General features: G+C 49.4%; 1 long non-coding RNA gene across 2 annotated transcripts; it reads right to left on the minus strand.

The window, feature by feature from the left end:
• Window positions 1–243: 243 nt before the first annotated feature.
• LOC309862974 lies at window positions 244–8576 on the minus strand. Of its 2 annotated transcripts, none has more exons than XR_014310824.1 (3): window positions 8457–8576; window positions 8075–8300; window positions 244–299 (listed from the first exon to the last, which is right to left on the minus strand). It is a non-coding gene; the product is annotated as an uncharacterized lncRNA (long non-coding RNA). The 2 variants fall into 2 exon arrangements; XR_014310825.1 differs by lacking the exon at window positions 244–299 and adding an exon at window positions 5355–5686.
• Between the last annotated feature and the right edge of the window lie 5174 nt (window positions 8577–13750).

A 13750-nucleotide genomic window follows, 5' to 3' on the forward strand; every position in this document is an offset into this window, starting at 1 on the left:
TGGGGGTCACATGCTTCTGTGCAAGCGGCCAGCACTAGGAACGCCTCCCACACGATCTCCTGCGGTGGCTGCCCATTAGGGGTGCCAGGGGCCCCCCTCTAGGTCAAGTGACCCACCTGTCTTAGCGGGAGTCCTGGATTTCCATACTTCCTCAGATTCTTTCCAGGTGTTTCTGAACCACTGAAGAAGCAGGAGCTTGGGGTTCCACACCAGGGAGACCTGGGTTTGAACTTGATTTTCCTGCTACCTTTCCATGAAGGTCCTCGGGGATATTCCTTAGATTCTGGAGGCGGTTTTTTCTGCGATAAAATGGTGGTGGGGGTGGGTAATAGCAATTACCTTTCAAGGGTGGGACAACTAAATGACAGACCTCGTTCGTGTTTGACTCACACTAAGTGTTCAGTAAACAGTTGTTGCTCATATTCCTGTCAAGGTTTTAATCATTGCCAGATGCTTGTAGACCTCGAGCTCACACTCTGTCCCTCAGAAGCCTCCTCCATGTTCTGAGGGCTCTGTGTGGAGGTACCAGGACCCGTCTTCTCTCCCTTCTTTGCACTGCGCTCCTGTGTGTGCCTTGGCTCACTGCCACCACCTCTCACGTTCATGGGGAGACTAAGAGTGAAACTCTCACCCCATAAGGCATGATTGGCCCAGTGGCGTCATGTGTTCATTCTTAACCAATCACTCTAGCAGCGCGAGTGTGGGCTCTGACGGGTTCAAGATTGGGAGATTGGAGAAAAGTATCTCCCAGAGGAGGCGCAGGTGGCATTTTGCGGGTGCTGGGGCAGGCAGTGGATGTGTGTGTCGCACAGCCTACCTTACTCATGGTTAACTATAACTCTGTGAAGGAAGAAGTCAGATCACAGGCAATAGGAAGGCACAAAAGGACAAGAAAGAACATCGAGGTTGCAATGCCTTTGCTCTCTTGATTGCAAAATTGCTTGTTAGTTCTTTACATACCTGTAATCTGTTCCTGGCTTGCTCCATGAACAGATTCGAATCTTTCTTTGCTCACGCCCTTCCATCTACCTCGTGCCATCTATGCTCCTCCCTCTATGTGCACCCATCTAAAGACTACCCATCCTTCAAGAGCCCATTCTGCTCCAGAAAGCCTCCTGTGAACCCCTTGCTCCTGTACCTCTTACCCATGGCCAAATGAAGCATGGTTCAGACTTCTAGCACTATCTGTGTCTCTTTCATAGCATATATCACTTCCTGTCTTGTACTACCATTCCAGTACATACTGTGGAGGGCTGAGTTTACTCAGCTGAGTGCCTTCATTAGTATGGTACTTAATTTTATGTGATGACAACTTGGTTGGGCCATAGTGCCTGGATATTTGGTCAAACATTATTTTGGATGTTTCTGTGAGGTGTTTTGGATGAGACTAACATTTAAATCAGTTGACAGTGAGTAAAAGGGATTGCCCTCCATAATGTGGGTGAGCCTCGTCCAATCAGTTGAAGGCCCCCATCCAATCAGTTGACTAGAACAAGACTCACTTCCACTGAGCAAGAAGGAGTTCTGCCAGCAGACGGTCTTCAGACTTGAACTATGATTAGCTCTTCCTGGTTGTCTGCCCTGTAGGTTTTGGACTTGTCATCCTCCATAGCTGTAAGTAGATTCCTTATAAATAAACCTTTCCCTTTATATTTAAATATCATAACAGCTCTGTTTCTCTGGCATACCCTGGAAAATACAATCACCTAGCAGAGTGCCTGGGAAAAAGTTAGAGCTCAGACAAAAGTGTTTTTCAATAAGCGAATGAATGAAGGAGTAAATGGATCCTGCCTGGCCACTGAGTGCTATGCATCTAAGGGAAAACCTGGCTTTGCAATGGAAGCTAATGGGATTATATACAGGCACATGCTTTATGAAAGGTCAAGCTCTACATAAGTATTTGTTGTTATATTTATTTCTTCCTTTGCCACAACTGCCAACACCATTATGGCTCCGGGTAATACATGCCATTCCACATTTGTCCAAACCCACTGAATGTATAACACCAAGAGTAAACTATGGACTCTGGGGGATTATGATGTGGTGACGTAGGTTCATCCTGAATAAAAACAAACAAACAAACGAACAAACAAACAAAAACAACCACCCTTGTTTGTGATAAGTGTTGATGGTAATGGAGGAGGCTATGCACGTGGAGCGGTAAGGGGGATATATGGAAAGCCTCTACACCTTCCTTTCAATTTTATTGTAAACTTAAAACAGCTCCAAAAAATTTCAATCTTAAAAACAAAAAACCCAGAACACAAAGACTTTGCTGAATGAGAACAGTTTCTGAAGCCGATGAAAAGCCCCGGATGAAAATTCGCCCCAATTTATGGCAATCCCAAACCGCTTGGCTCGGCAAAGGGCGCTGGCAGCACCTCTGAAGAACAGCTGGGAGATCAATTTGGGTTTGGGCTTATTAGCCTTGCATCGGGCTTGGAAGGGTGTCTTTGGAGAAACGGGGTCTCGGGCAGGGGACCGAAGCCACTGTGAATAATCCTGACAGCACATGCGTGGCCGGGGAAGATTTAACAGCCTCAGCTGTGCCTCGTCACTCAGCCAGTTCCATGGAGCCTCTGCAGATAAGAAACAACAACCCGGGGCCAGCCAGCCAACCCCAGCCCGATGGGACCTGGATTGATTTCAACCGTTGTCTGAGTCTCAGCCTCTCCGAGCTTCCCAGGTGGAAGAGGCCCAGGAAAATCACGGGGTGCAACTGTTGTTGGAGGAGGGAAGACCTGTGAGGCTCTCTGGGGTGAGAAGGGGTCACCTTAGGACACAGGAGAAGGGCAGCAGCCACGCAAATGCACACCTACTACTGGCTCCCCGGGTCCGTACCCTCCGGGAGCTCACATTTTCCTGGGGGCGGAGTGGGAGGGTTTTGCCTTCCCAGGGACTGAGTTCTTTGGACGAGCCTTGATACTATTTTGCTTTTTCCCTTGTGGGTTCATTCATTCATTCACTCATTCACTCATTCCTCCTGTTTACAAAGATGGTATTTGCATTTGGTGTACCTGCTCGTGTAAAAAAATTAAATACAGAAAGGTCTGAAAGAAACATACACAACACCTTATGAGCCAGAAACAAATCCTCTGAACATTCTGACATCTGATAGCGAAGTTTTCGACACCTTTCTCTATGTATACACTCATGTAGACATTTATGTGTCACTTGACATAATGAGACATTTTCTGTTTCCCAATTTGCATTTTTTCTTATTCAACAGTATCACAGAGAGCTTCCTCCAACAGTGACGACAGACACACAGCAACGTTTTAAATGGCTGCTTAGTATGCTGTTCTGTCAAAATGGGGCAGGGGTCAGCCTTGGAATGGCTTTGAGGGTGCTGCCGGCCTTCTGCTCTGATAACCCCTCTCCGCTCCACCCCCGACACTCGTACATGGACAGGATCCACGTTCTCCCATCGTCCTGCCTGCTCGATCACACTCTGCCCAGTACCCAGCTCCAGGTCCAGTGTATAGAAAGAAGGTCCCCAGTAGATGTTTGCGGAACAACTCAAGTGAACAACTTTGTGTCCTTGTTCTGTTATCCTTAGAAAAAGTTCCTAGAACTAGAATTTTAGCATCAAAGGGAATAGATATTTTTATTTCAGTCACATATCACCAGATTGCTTTCCAGAATGGTCCTACCAATTTATAGCCCTACACACACTGTCAGAGCTTCTCCTCACCTTGGCCAACGCTGGGTGTTCTCCTTTTTTCAACCTAGGCCAATCCAACAGGTTTGAGGCTTTAGACTTTACCTTCAGTGCTATTTTTCAATTTTGGTTAGAATTATTTGTCTACTGTCTTCTCATTAGCAGCTAGCTTAGGGCCTGAAGCAAGGTTAATACTTAATATATATGAAATGCAGTAGCTCGAAAATATTTATAAAGTCTGTTGCCATGCTAGGCGTCATTTCTGCTGCTGCTCAAATGGAGAACCAGGTGTGACCTGGAGTGGGGGGCACCTGCCTTTGGACAGAAACAAACCAACACCATGGGAGGGAGGACACAGGAAAGTGAGGGTCATCCCAAGCAGTAAATTACAGAGGTTGGGAGTGGACACAGTGTCTAAGGGATGGAAAAGAGGGCACACAGAACATACCCCATGTTGGTACCCACGCCATCAAGGAAAGATTCAATGCAGAGGGAAGGGACTGTGGGTAGCAAGCACATTTCTTTCTTTTCTTTTCTTCTCCTTTCCCTTCTTTTCTTTTTAAAAAGATTTTATTTATTTATTTGACACAAAGAGAGAGAGAGTACAAGGAGGGTAGCAGCAGGGAGAGGGAGAAGTAGGTTCCTACTGAGTAGGGAGCCGACATGAGGCTCGATCCCAGGACCCTGGGATCATGACCTGACCCAAAGGCTGATGCTTAACTAGCTGAGCCACCCAGGTGCCCCAGCAAGTGTGTTTCTTAAACTACCACTGAGAGGCACCTACAAGAGAATCCTACATAGTACTTGCTTGCCGTGCTTTGTCCTGGGTTCATTCAAAGCAACTTAGTCAGCACCCCTGGAGACTGGACAGGTCCTGACACAACCAGCAGGAAATTCCTTTACCCACCAGAATGGAGGAGCCACCGCTCAGGGCGACACCCACCTCATAGGTGTTAGAGTGAAACGCTCAGTCAGAGAAGGAGGATTTAGAGTTTAGACAAAAGCAAATAACCAGTTTGTCTGGTGCGCTCACTTCACTCACACACCCTCACATCAGCCCATTGTTCTGGTGTCAAGACTGCAAAGAAAATCTCTCTTTGCTGATTCTTGTGTCACCTTGCTGCAGGCAAACATTCCTTCGTCTGAGGGATTTAGAGAACCAGCCAAGCGTGGATGCTGATGTTGGCTAGGTGGACGCTGATGGACCTTTCCCATAAGCACACTCCCTATGACATTCCTGGGAGTCTTTGTGTAGCCAAATTGTCAACAAAATGGGAAATTCTCTTGGGCTTTCTGAGGATACTTAGGGCAGGGGGAGGGGAGCTCCATATACCACTTAAATGGCCCCAGAGAAGGGCACACTCCTACCTCTAGCTCCTCAAAGCCAAGTTTCCCTTCCCAGGTGGGGACAGTTCCCCTCAGGGGAGTTGGCAAGGGTAGAGCGTGGGGGACAGTAGCAGCTGCTGGAACCTTCCCAGGTAGCTGCCCATAGAACTGAGGAATGAGCCACCCAAATGAGCATACTGTGGAAAATTCAATTTCTGCTTGTTGCCTCCTGCCGCTTTCAACCGGCCAGCCGCAGAGGTGAAGCCGGGAAGAGCTATGGAAATGTCAGAAAGCAAGTGACGCAGCTAAATCATCACACCAGCATCCATACGTCCCGATCGTGCTTTACCGATAGTCTTGGCTCAGGGACCCCATTCCTGATGGAGGACAGGGCTGGGGGTGGTGCAGGGGAAGCTGTGATTTCAGAGAGGCTGCCAGATGGCCGTGAGAGGCCCAGTGCACACATGTCACGCCGACTGACAGCATCGGGAATTATGCAGATGGAGATGGAACCCTTTAGCTACGGTGGATGGCATTTCTGCAATCCACGGAATACCTATGTGGAAGGTAATGCACCTTGAAAACGGACCGTAAACTCTTACTAAAGGTCTGATGCACCGAGACGGGGCACCTTTTCCAGCAGCGATGAGGCTGGTACAGTCAGCATATCCGGATAATGTTTGTTGGAAACATCTTTGCCTGGAACCAAATAAAGCAGTTGCTCTTTCAAGTTCGCTGACTTAAGGCCAGATGAGTGAGGGATAGAAAAAGGGAAAACAGCTCCTGTTGTGGACCCCTACTCTGCCTTGTTTTCCTCTGCCTCCTCCCACCTAGAAAATGCGCTTCCTCTCCTTTAAATAACCATGGAATCTACCCCTGCCTTCAAGAAGTCTTCCTGAATTTGCGGCACTCCAAAAGCCCACACCTTTCTCTTAGAATACACTGTTGGAGCGCAGTCCGTTGAGCATCTGACTCTGGGTTTTGGCTCAGGTCATGATCTCAGGGTCCTGAGATCGGGCCCCGAGTCAGGCTCCGTGCATAGCGGGGATCTGCTTGAGATTCTCCCTCCCCCAGCCCGCCCATGCCCTCTGCTGCTGCTCCTTCCCCCGCTCATGCTCTCTCTCTCTATAAAATAAATAAAATCTTTAAAAAGAATGTATTTTTAAAACCAGGGCCTCTCCAATAGTAGCTTCCCAGGCCTCCCCTCTACTGACTGTGTGGCCTTGGACAACCTTCAGGACTGCTGGGAGGATGGAATGAGTTAATAAAATGCTAAGAATGTAGAGGAAGACCCATTATAACTTGTATATATAACATATATAGTGTATTATATATATGTATACAACATCCATCTAATATAGGTAAATATAATACATATACATGTTATATACAATGTAATATTCACATGAACAATTTAATAATAATTAGTAGTAGTTCAACAAGTATTCACCCATTGTGTGCCAAGCACGGTGATGGGCCCACGAAATGGGGGTAAGAGGCAGGGGGAACAAATATAATGCAATATAAAATGTCTCTTGTTCTCCTCAGCAAGAAACAAACACCTGGAATGGGAGTAGGGCGCATATGCAACTTGATCTAACACAAAGCTAAAAAAAAAAAAATCCTTTCTAAGCAGAGGGGGCGGGGATGAAGCTCAGGGAGAGGCCAGAGGGAGAAAGAAGAAACTCTCAATTCATTCTAGTTGCTCAGAGGATGGGAGGGCTTTCTGGAAAATGCGAGTGTGTGTGGGAAACTAAAGGATAGGCAGGGAAGGCCAGGAAGAGCCAAAGTGAGGGTCGGGGGAGAATGAGCTGGACATTAGGTGCTCACCCATCCAGAGTACATGCGCTGAGCACCCACTGTGTGCCGGGCACAGTTTGAGGCCCTGGGAATAGAGCAGGGAAGGAGGGGGTGGAAATGCCTTTCTCACCCTCTGGCCCCAAGAGGTCATGGAGAAAAAGGGCACCACGTGGAGACTGGAAAGGTCACGTGCCTGGGTCTTTGCTTTTCTGTACCCTGCTGGCCGCTGGTGGAGTGAATAACTTTTGAAATATCCGGATAGGCATGGGTGCGCTAGAGAGCCTGGGTCCTGGAGCTTTTCCACTGGGTGCTCGTGGCTTAGGGGAAGGGACCCCCAGGGAACCCCAACTCTCAGTCTGACCATACGTTTCAGCTATGGGTGATGGTGGAGAGGCAGGGGTGGGGAGTGGGCAGTCAAATGTCCCTGAGGTGGCATGCCCAGGCTTCCTCGGCTAGGGTCTTCAGCCTGCTCGAGTAAGGGGAAAGCATTCTTCTAAAGTCATTTATTTCCCTATTTAACACAAGAAGGCCACAACTGGGCAGCGGCAGGAAGAATAGGAAGACAGGGCCCTGGTGGGACTCTGAAATTTTTTTTAAGGCCTGAACCTCTCTTCTGGGGGAACTGAGAGCATATGTGGAAAAGCAGAGCTTGGAAGGGGAGCTCTGTCTCCTTAAGTGGCCAGAAAGAGGGTTCTTGGCCAAGTGTGTGGGAGCCAAGGCAGAGAGAGAGACCAGGGGGCTGCAGCACAGGACCCCAGGCTTGTGTAGCTGCCTACACACCCAGTAGCGGGAGGACCAAAGCTCCTTTCTCTGTCTTCCCTTCTTGTGTTTTGATGGGGGGTGCCCAGAGGTTGTGAGCGGGGGAGCTGTGCAGAGGTTGTGGCAAGCTTGGGGTAAGGAGACTTGGAGGGGAGCCAAGTGGAGAGACTGCAGATCAGCCGGGGGGCAAGGGAGGCAGGCTGGGCCCAGGGCTGGATGGAGACTGTTTTCTCTGCAACATTTCTCATTACTCCCCCTACTGAGAAGAGAGCCTTGACTTTTTTCAGGGAGTAAGTGGAGCTCTGGATAAGGAATGATGATTGACCTTAGCCTGTTGTGTTAATCGCATCCTCCTTTGCTAGATATTACATTAACCAGTGTCTCATGCAGCTAGGGATGGTGTACTGTCCTACTTTGGGTCTATGAAGTGTGGGGGAAAGTCTGTTGAGGAAATCTTAAGACAGAGAGAGAGAGAGACAGTGAGCAAAGAAGAGGAAGAGAGAGAAGGAAGAAGTTCTTTCTCATTACCTCTCAAAGCCATCTTTGCTTTCTGCCTTTAATGTAGCCATGATGTCTGGAGCCGCAGCAACCATCTTGCTATCATGAGGCAACAGGCATGAAGATGAAGAGACAACTTCCACAGGTGACAGAGTAGGAAGATAGGAACCTGGGTCCATTGTAGCATTGTTGAGAAATGAAGCCAGCCTTCAGACTATCAATCTCCAGACCCTTTCTTGAGGTCTGAGAGCTGTTGCTGATGTGGATGGGAACAGGAAGAAAACAGAAAGGAGTAAGCCTCTTCTCCCTACCTCCTGCCTTCCAATTTACTTCGACCAATAGAATGCGGCATAGTGATAGTAGGTATGTTCTAGAGCCTCGGCCTCAGGGGGCCTTAGGCCTCCCAACTCACCCTCTTGGAAACTTGCTCTGAGACAGCCATGGCACAAAGAACCTGTGAGGAAACACCACATGGATGGAGGTGCCCTGCTGCCCCAGGCCGCCCACCCATGGAGTGTGCCTGGCCGTGTGAGCCAGGGCGGTGCCGACCGAAGAACCAACCAACCCACCAAAGTGGGAGAACCCAGTGTTGGGGTTTATTATGCAACAATCCCCACCCGAAACAATATGCAATGAGAGAACAGTCTACATGGGCAGAGTACTCTGCCCCAGGACTTGACAGTGCTGGGGCAGGGGGGAGGGGCCCCTAGGGAGGGGTCGGGCTGGGCGGTGACATGGAAGTTGGGAGTCTCCCTTCTGACCTCTTGCCAATGAATCTCAATGAGTTGGTTTCTTTGGGCTGGAAACTCATATTTACTATGTTCTCTCCTTTGGCAATGTGGCTCCAAGCGTGCGCCAGGCCCCCTTCCTGCAGGGCTCTTTGCCGGTTCCTCATCTAGCTCATTTCACGCATCCTCATTCTCCGCTCCTATTACTCTGTACTCAGAGCAGGCCTTGATGATCCTAAATCAGGTCCCCCTCTTTGCTCTCTCAGGACACTAAGTTTTCCTACATGGCTTTCATCTCCATGTGTAATTAGGTATTTTTCTTGGTGTTTCGGAGGTCCAGACTCATCAAAACCTAAAGGGCTTAATCACTGCCACTCTACAAGATGTGATTAGTAGGAGCAGAACTTTCTGGTCCCTCACTGTTCCTATTGGTTTCTCCAGACCATCGGTTCTCCAAGCGTGGGCCTGGAACAGGATCCGTGTCACTGGCATTAGGGGGGAACTTATTAGGAATGTGAATTCTCAGACTCCACCCCACTCTAAGGGAATCAGAGACTGGGAGTAGAGCTCAGCGCTCCAAGGGGTTGGGTGGGGAAGGGGGTTTAGCAAGCCGTCCTGATGATTTTGAGGACGTTCCTAAAGTTGGAGGACCAGTGGTCTAGACAGCAAGCAGATGGGTGCGTGGCGGAGGAAGAGCAATGACCAGATGACACCTGGAAAAGAGACAGCCGGCTCCCTTCTGCGTTCTGTTTGCCAAATCAGGGTGTGGTGTGGGAGGGAATGAATGTTTGGAGAACATGGTTGACACAAGATTCTTAGTCCAGTGAGAGAGAGAGAGAGGGGGGTCCCCGGCCCCCATCTAACAGATGAGAAATGGAACTTCAGTGGGATCAGGTTAACGTCCCCAGACGCAGGCAGTGAGGATGCATGCGCTGGAGCCTGGCCCTGAACCCAAGTCCATGTGTCCCAAGAGTCTGCACCGCTAGATGGCTAGCTCCACTGCCAGCCTCACTATTATTTACAAACACATTTCACACTTTTCTTAAAGCAGCAGCAGAGTGAGCCTGTGGGCTCAGGTGGCGTGGGCTCTGTGGTGGCTAGTGCATCAGGGGCCAGGTGGGCCGCTGGCAGGTTCCAGGGCTGGAGGGGGGGCGGGTGCTGGCTCCCACCAGAAGTGAGTCCTTTGCTCCAAGTGCTTAGGTTGAGGCTGGGGGATAAACAGGAGCCGGCAATGCATCTCCCCGAGTTTATTTACTAAAACAACATTTTTTATTACCAGGACAAGTTCGCAGCGAAAATATGACAGCCTACATTTTATGTGGCCATTGATCTTTAATCCGAGCCTGCCTCGAGGTTTCCTATAAAATCAGGGCTTCCTGGCCCCAAATGTGATTCCAGCACCGGAATGAATGACGGCCCGGGCTGTTCTTTTCTCATCTGAAAAGGCTGAAATTGCTTTGTGTAAATGGGTGGAAAATGCTGATATTTGGATTCTATAAATAGCTCGCCACCGGAGCCAGCCGCGCGGGGGTTTCATCCGCGTGGTCTCCTTGGAGTGTTTGGGGCCTTATCACTTTTATCCAGGGTGCGGCATACAAATGAACCCCGCCGCTGCGCACCCCGCCCATTTGCAACATTGGGGCGCTTCATTGGGGCGCGTCTGAGGGTCACAGGCGGGGGGGATGCAGCTGAAGGAGGCAGGGCATTGCCCAGGAGGGCAGGGGGTGGGGTGCTGCAGATGGGCACGAACCTCCCTTTAGGGGAGAGGGAGCCGTGCAGCTCCTTCTCCCCACTTCCATTTGCAGCCTGTGCCTGCCTGCGTGGGAGAAGCTTCTATCTATAGCGCGCTATTTTTAGCTCCATCATCTGAAGAACCTGACAGCCAGTTAATGACTGGGACCCATCGTGGCGTGTCTGCCACGCTGTGGAGTGCGCACGCCAGGAGCAGATGTGCTGAGCCTCAAGGTTGTTGCATTTGAAAATGCCCTTCCTTCCCTGGGAGGCGGGCTGTTGGAGGAGCCTCACAGCGCCCCCCCCCACCCCCGACTTTGAGAACCCTCATGTGGCAGGGAGGGGGGCATCTTGTTCATTTCTGGTGCAGTAAATGACATCTTCCTACCCCAGAACCCTGTTCCCAACACTGTTAACACAGCCTGGAGATAGGGAGGGGGCGGGGAAGACTGGGAGTGGCACTTCACCTTGAGGAGATCAGTAACCCTGGAAGAAGACTGATGTACAGTCACACTGGTTAGGAAGCTGTAATTTTCCCCAAGAAAGGAAAACTGTGTTGCAGAGATCCCATGCCCTTCAGAGGCTGTACTCAGCATTTGCCCCAACCCTTGGTTCTCTAGATCAGGTGCCTGGAGCTCAGATAGGCTGGGGACCTGCCCCATACCACACAGCCTGCCTCTCCTGCCCCTATACCCTCTACAGCCACCAGACCCTGGACCAAGCTACAAGTCAAAGGGCCCGCTTATACTCTGTGGGTGAAAACCAGAATGGGTTCAGTGTTGATGCATTCATTCATTCTCTCACTCATCCTGCAGGCAGGGGCCTGGGCGGGCCATCCAGCAGAGCACCAGGAGGTCAGACTCAGAGCAAGGGGTCCCATGAAAATGCCAGCATTAGAGCCCTGGTTGCGAAGACTCGATGCAGTCCCAGGTGGAACTGAGGGGTAATATGACAAACGTGTCCAGTGAGGGCCCCTTGGGGGCTTTGAGCACCTGTCAGCCGTCTTAGATAATGTGGGCTACAGGCACAGATAGCAGATAGCATTGCTAGGGCACTGTTTTGTGAATCAGCTTGGGTCTCACGGCAACCGCAGGAGATGGTATTCCCATTTTACAGACGGAGGAAGAGAAGGTAAGTAACGTGTGGTCACCTGCTCTGGTAGTGGGAGATCTGGAATTCGAACCTGATCTCCCACTACCTGAGCAGGTGACCACACATGTTACTTACCTTCTCTTCATGGTTCACGCCCTTAACCACTCTTCTCTAACTATCTCCCAGTCAAGCCCATCTGCCTTGCCCCATGTAAATCAGGCCAGATTTACAGAACCTTGAAATTCTGAGCAGGCTTTTCCTGCAGGTTCCTCTGAAACAGTGCCATCCACTCACAGAACTGTCCACAATGGCAGAAATTTTCTAGATCTGTGCTTCCCAATTCCAGAGACACTAGCCCCATGTGGCTGCTGATTATTTCAAATGTGGCCACTGTAATTGAGAAACTAAATTTTAAATTGTATTTAACTTTAACTAATTTCAATTCAATGTCAATAGCCACATGGGGCTAGGGGCTACTGTATTAGACAGAACGGCTCTGAAAAACTGGCTACATGAGTTTGAATCCACTGGGGAGCTTGTAAAGCTAACAATACCAGGATATATTCTCTGAGATTCTAGTGTAGGCCCCAGCATCACTATTTTAAAAGATCTTCAGGTGATTCTAATGTACAGCCTGGTGCTGAGAACCACTGGGCCCCATAATAGCCTGTAGCCTCTACTCCTCTTACAGCAGACCCTGCTGGTGACTTATTCAACACCATTCCCCAACCTTTTTTTTTCTTTTAAGATTTTATTTATTTATTTGACAGACAGAGACCCCAAGTAGGCAGAGAGGCAGGCAGAGAGAGAGAGAGGAGGAAGCAGGCTTCCCTGCAGAGCAGAGAGCCCGATGCGGGGCTCGATCCCAGGACCCTGGGATCATGACCTGAGCTGAAGGCAGAGGCTTTAACCCACTGAGCTACCCAGGCGCCCCCATTCCCCAACCTTTTATCTGTCTCCTTCTTCTACCATAGATGTTAGAAATCTAAGCACTGATTTCTCTACCAGCCAGACAGCTCAGAATGCCTGTATAACACTGTTCTGGCAAAGAAACATAACCAGAATCCTGCTGCTATCTTCCTTTCATCCACTTCTTCCTGCCTCAAATATGTTACTAGATGCCTGGAGCGGTGGCAGCCATCTTACAACTATGAGGGAAGACCAGGAGAGTTGCAGGCACCCCTCTTGACATCACTGTGCTAACGAATCAAACCCAGAAGCTACCTACCTCTGGACTTCCTGTTTTGGGAAACAATCCAACCTATTTGCTTAAACCACTCCAGTTATGTTTTCTGTCTCTTATAGCCTAAAGCATTCCTTATATAGCTGTCTTTAATCTTCCTTAGCTTTGAAATCATTCTAAAGACTAAACATGTTGATGTATGTGAGAGCACTTTGCAAACTGTAAAACACTCAGGAAACGGGCAATGTTTGTTATTGGTTTGGAGACGCTGGCAATCTTTGCTTCAGGCAAGAAATCCAAACTCAAGGGTTGAAATCATGGGACACAGAGAGCTCTCTTCCACTGCAAAACATCTGCTTTTAGACTAGGCTGCTGACTGACCCCAAATGGCCTGACCACTGCTTTCTGGAAAAGCCATCAGCCAATACACTCCAGGCCAGAACATTCTCCACTCAGCATTTTGGTTGTGATTGCCGAAAATGAATTAGTGGCTTGCACACTTCCCCTCAAACCTCCACTTCTCCTATCCCTAAGAAAGAAGAATCAGACCCTTCAGGGGAGGCAGGGCCGGCCCGAGGAATCAATGTCCAGCACTTGGCACAGCCCCCAGCCCAAAGCCACCTTTCAGAAGAGTGGCTCTCGGTTCAAGGATCTTAGTCTGACCTTTGTTCTCCATCCTCAGCCGCTCTGTCCACTTTTGGCCGCTCCATCCCTCCCTCTCCTCAACCTCACCCCAGTTGACTTTCCCAGTAAATTATACCAGCTTCTTCCATGTGAATGGTGCATTCTGGTTTGCAAAGGAAGCTCGTGGGTATTATCTCTTCTGATTCTCCCCATGGTCTGGTTATTTTTTGCTTCATTATCTAGATGAAAAAACTGAGACTCAGAAAGTAAACTAACTTAACTGTTGCCTTCCAATTTCTCTCGGCTCTTGCTGAGGTGTGAGAAGTGGTTCTGGACAGGGCTTTGGAG

The sequence above is a fragment of the Mustela nivalis genome (genome assembly GCF_964662115.1).
Source record: "Mustela nivalis genome assembly, chromosome: 4".
NCBI classification, from domain to species: Eukaryota; Metazoa; Chordata; class Mammalia; order Carnivora; family Mustelidae; genus Mustela; species Mustela nivalis.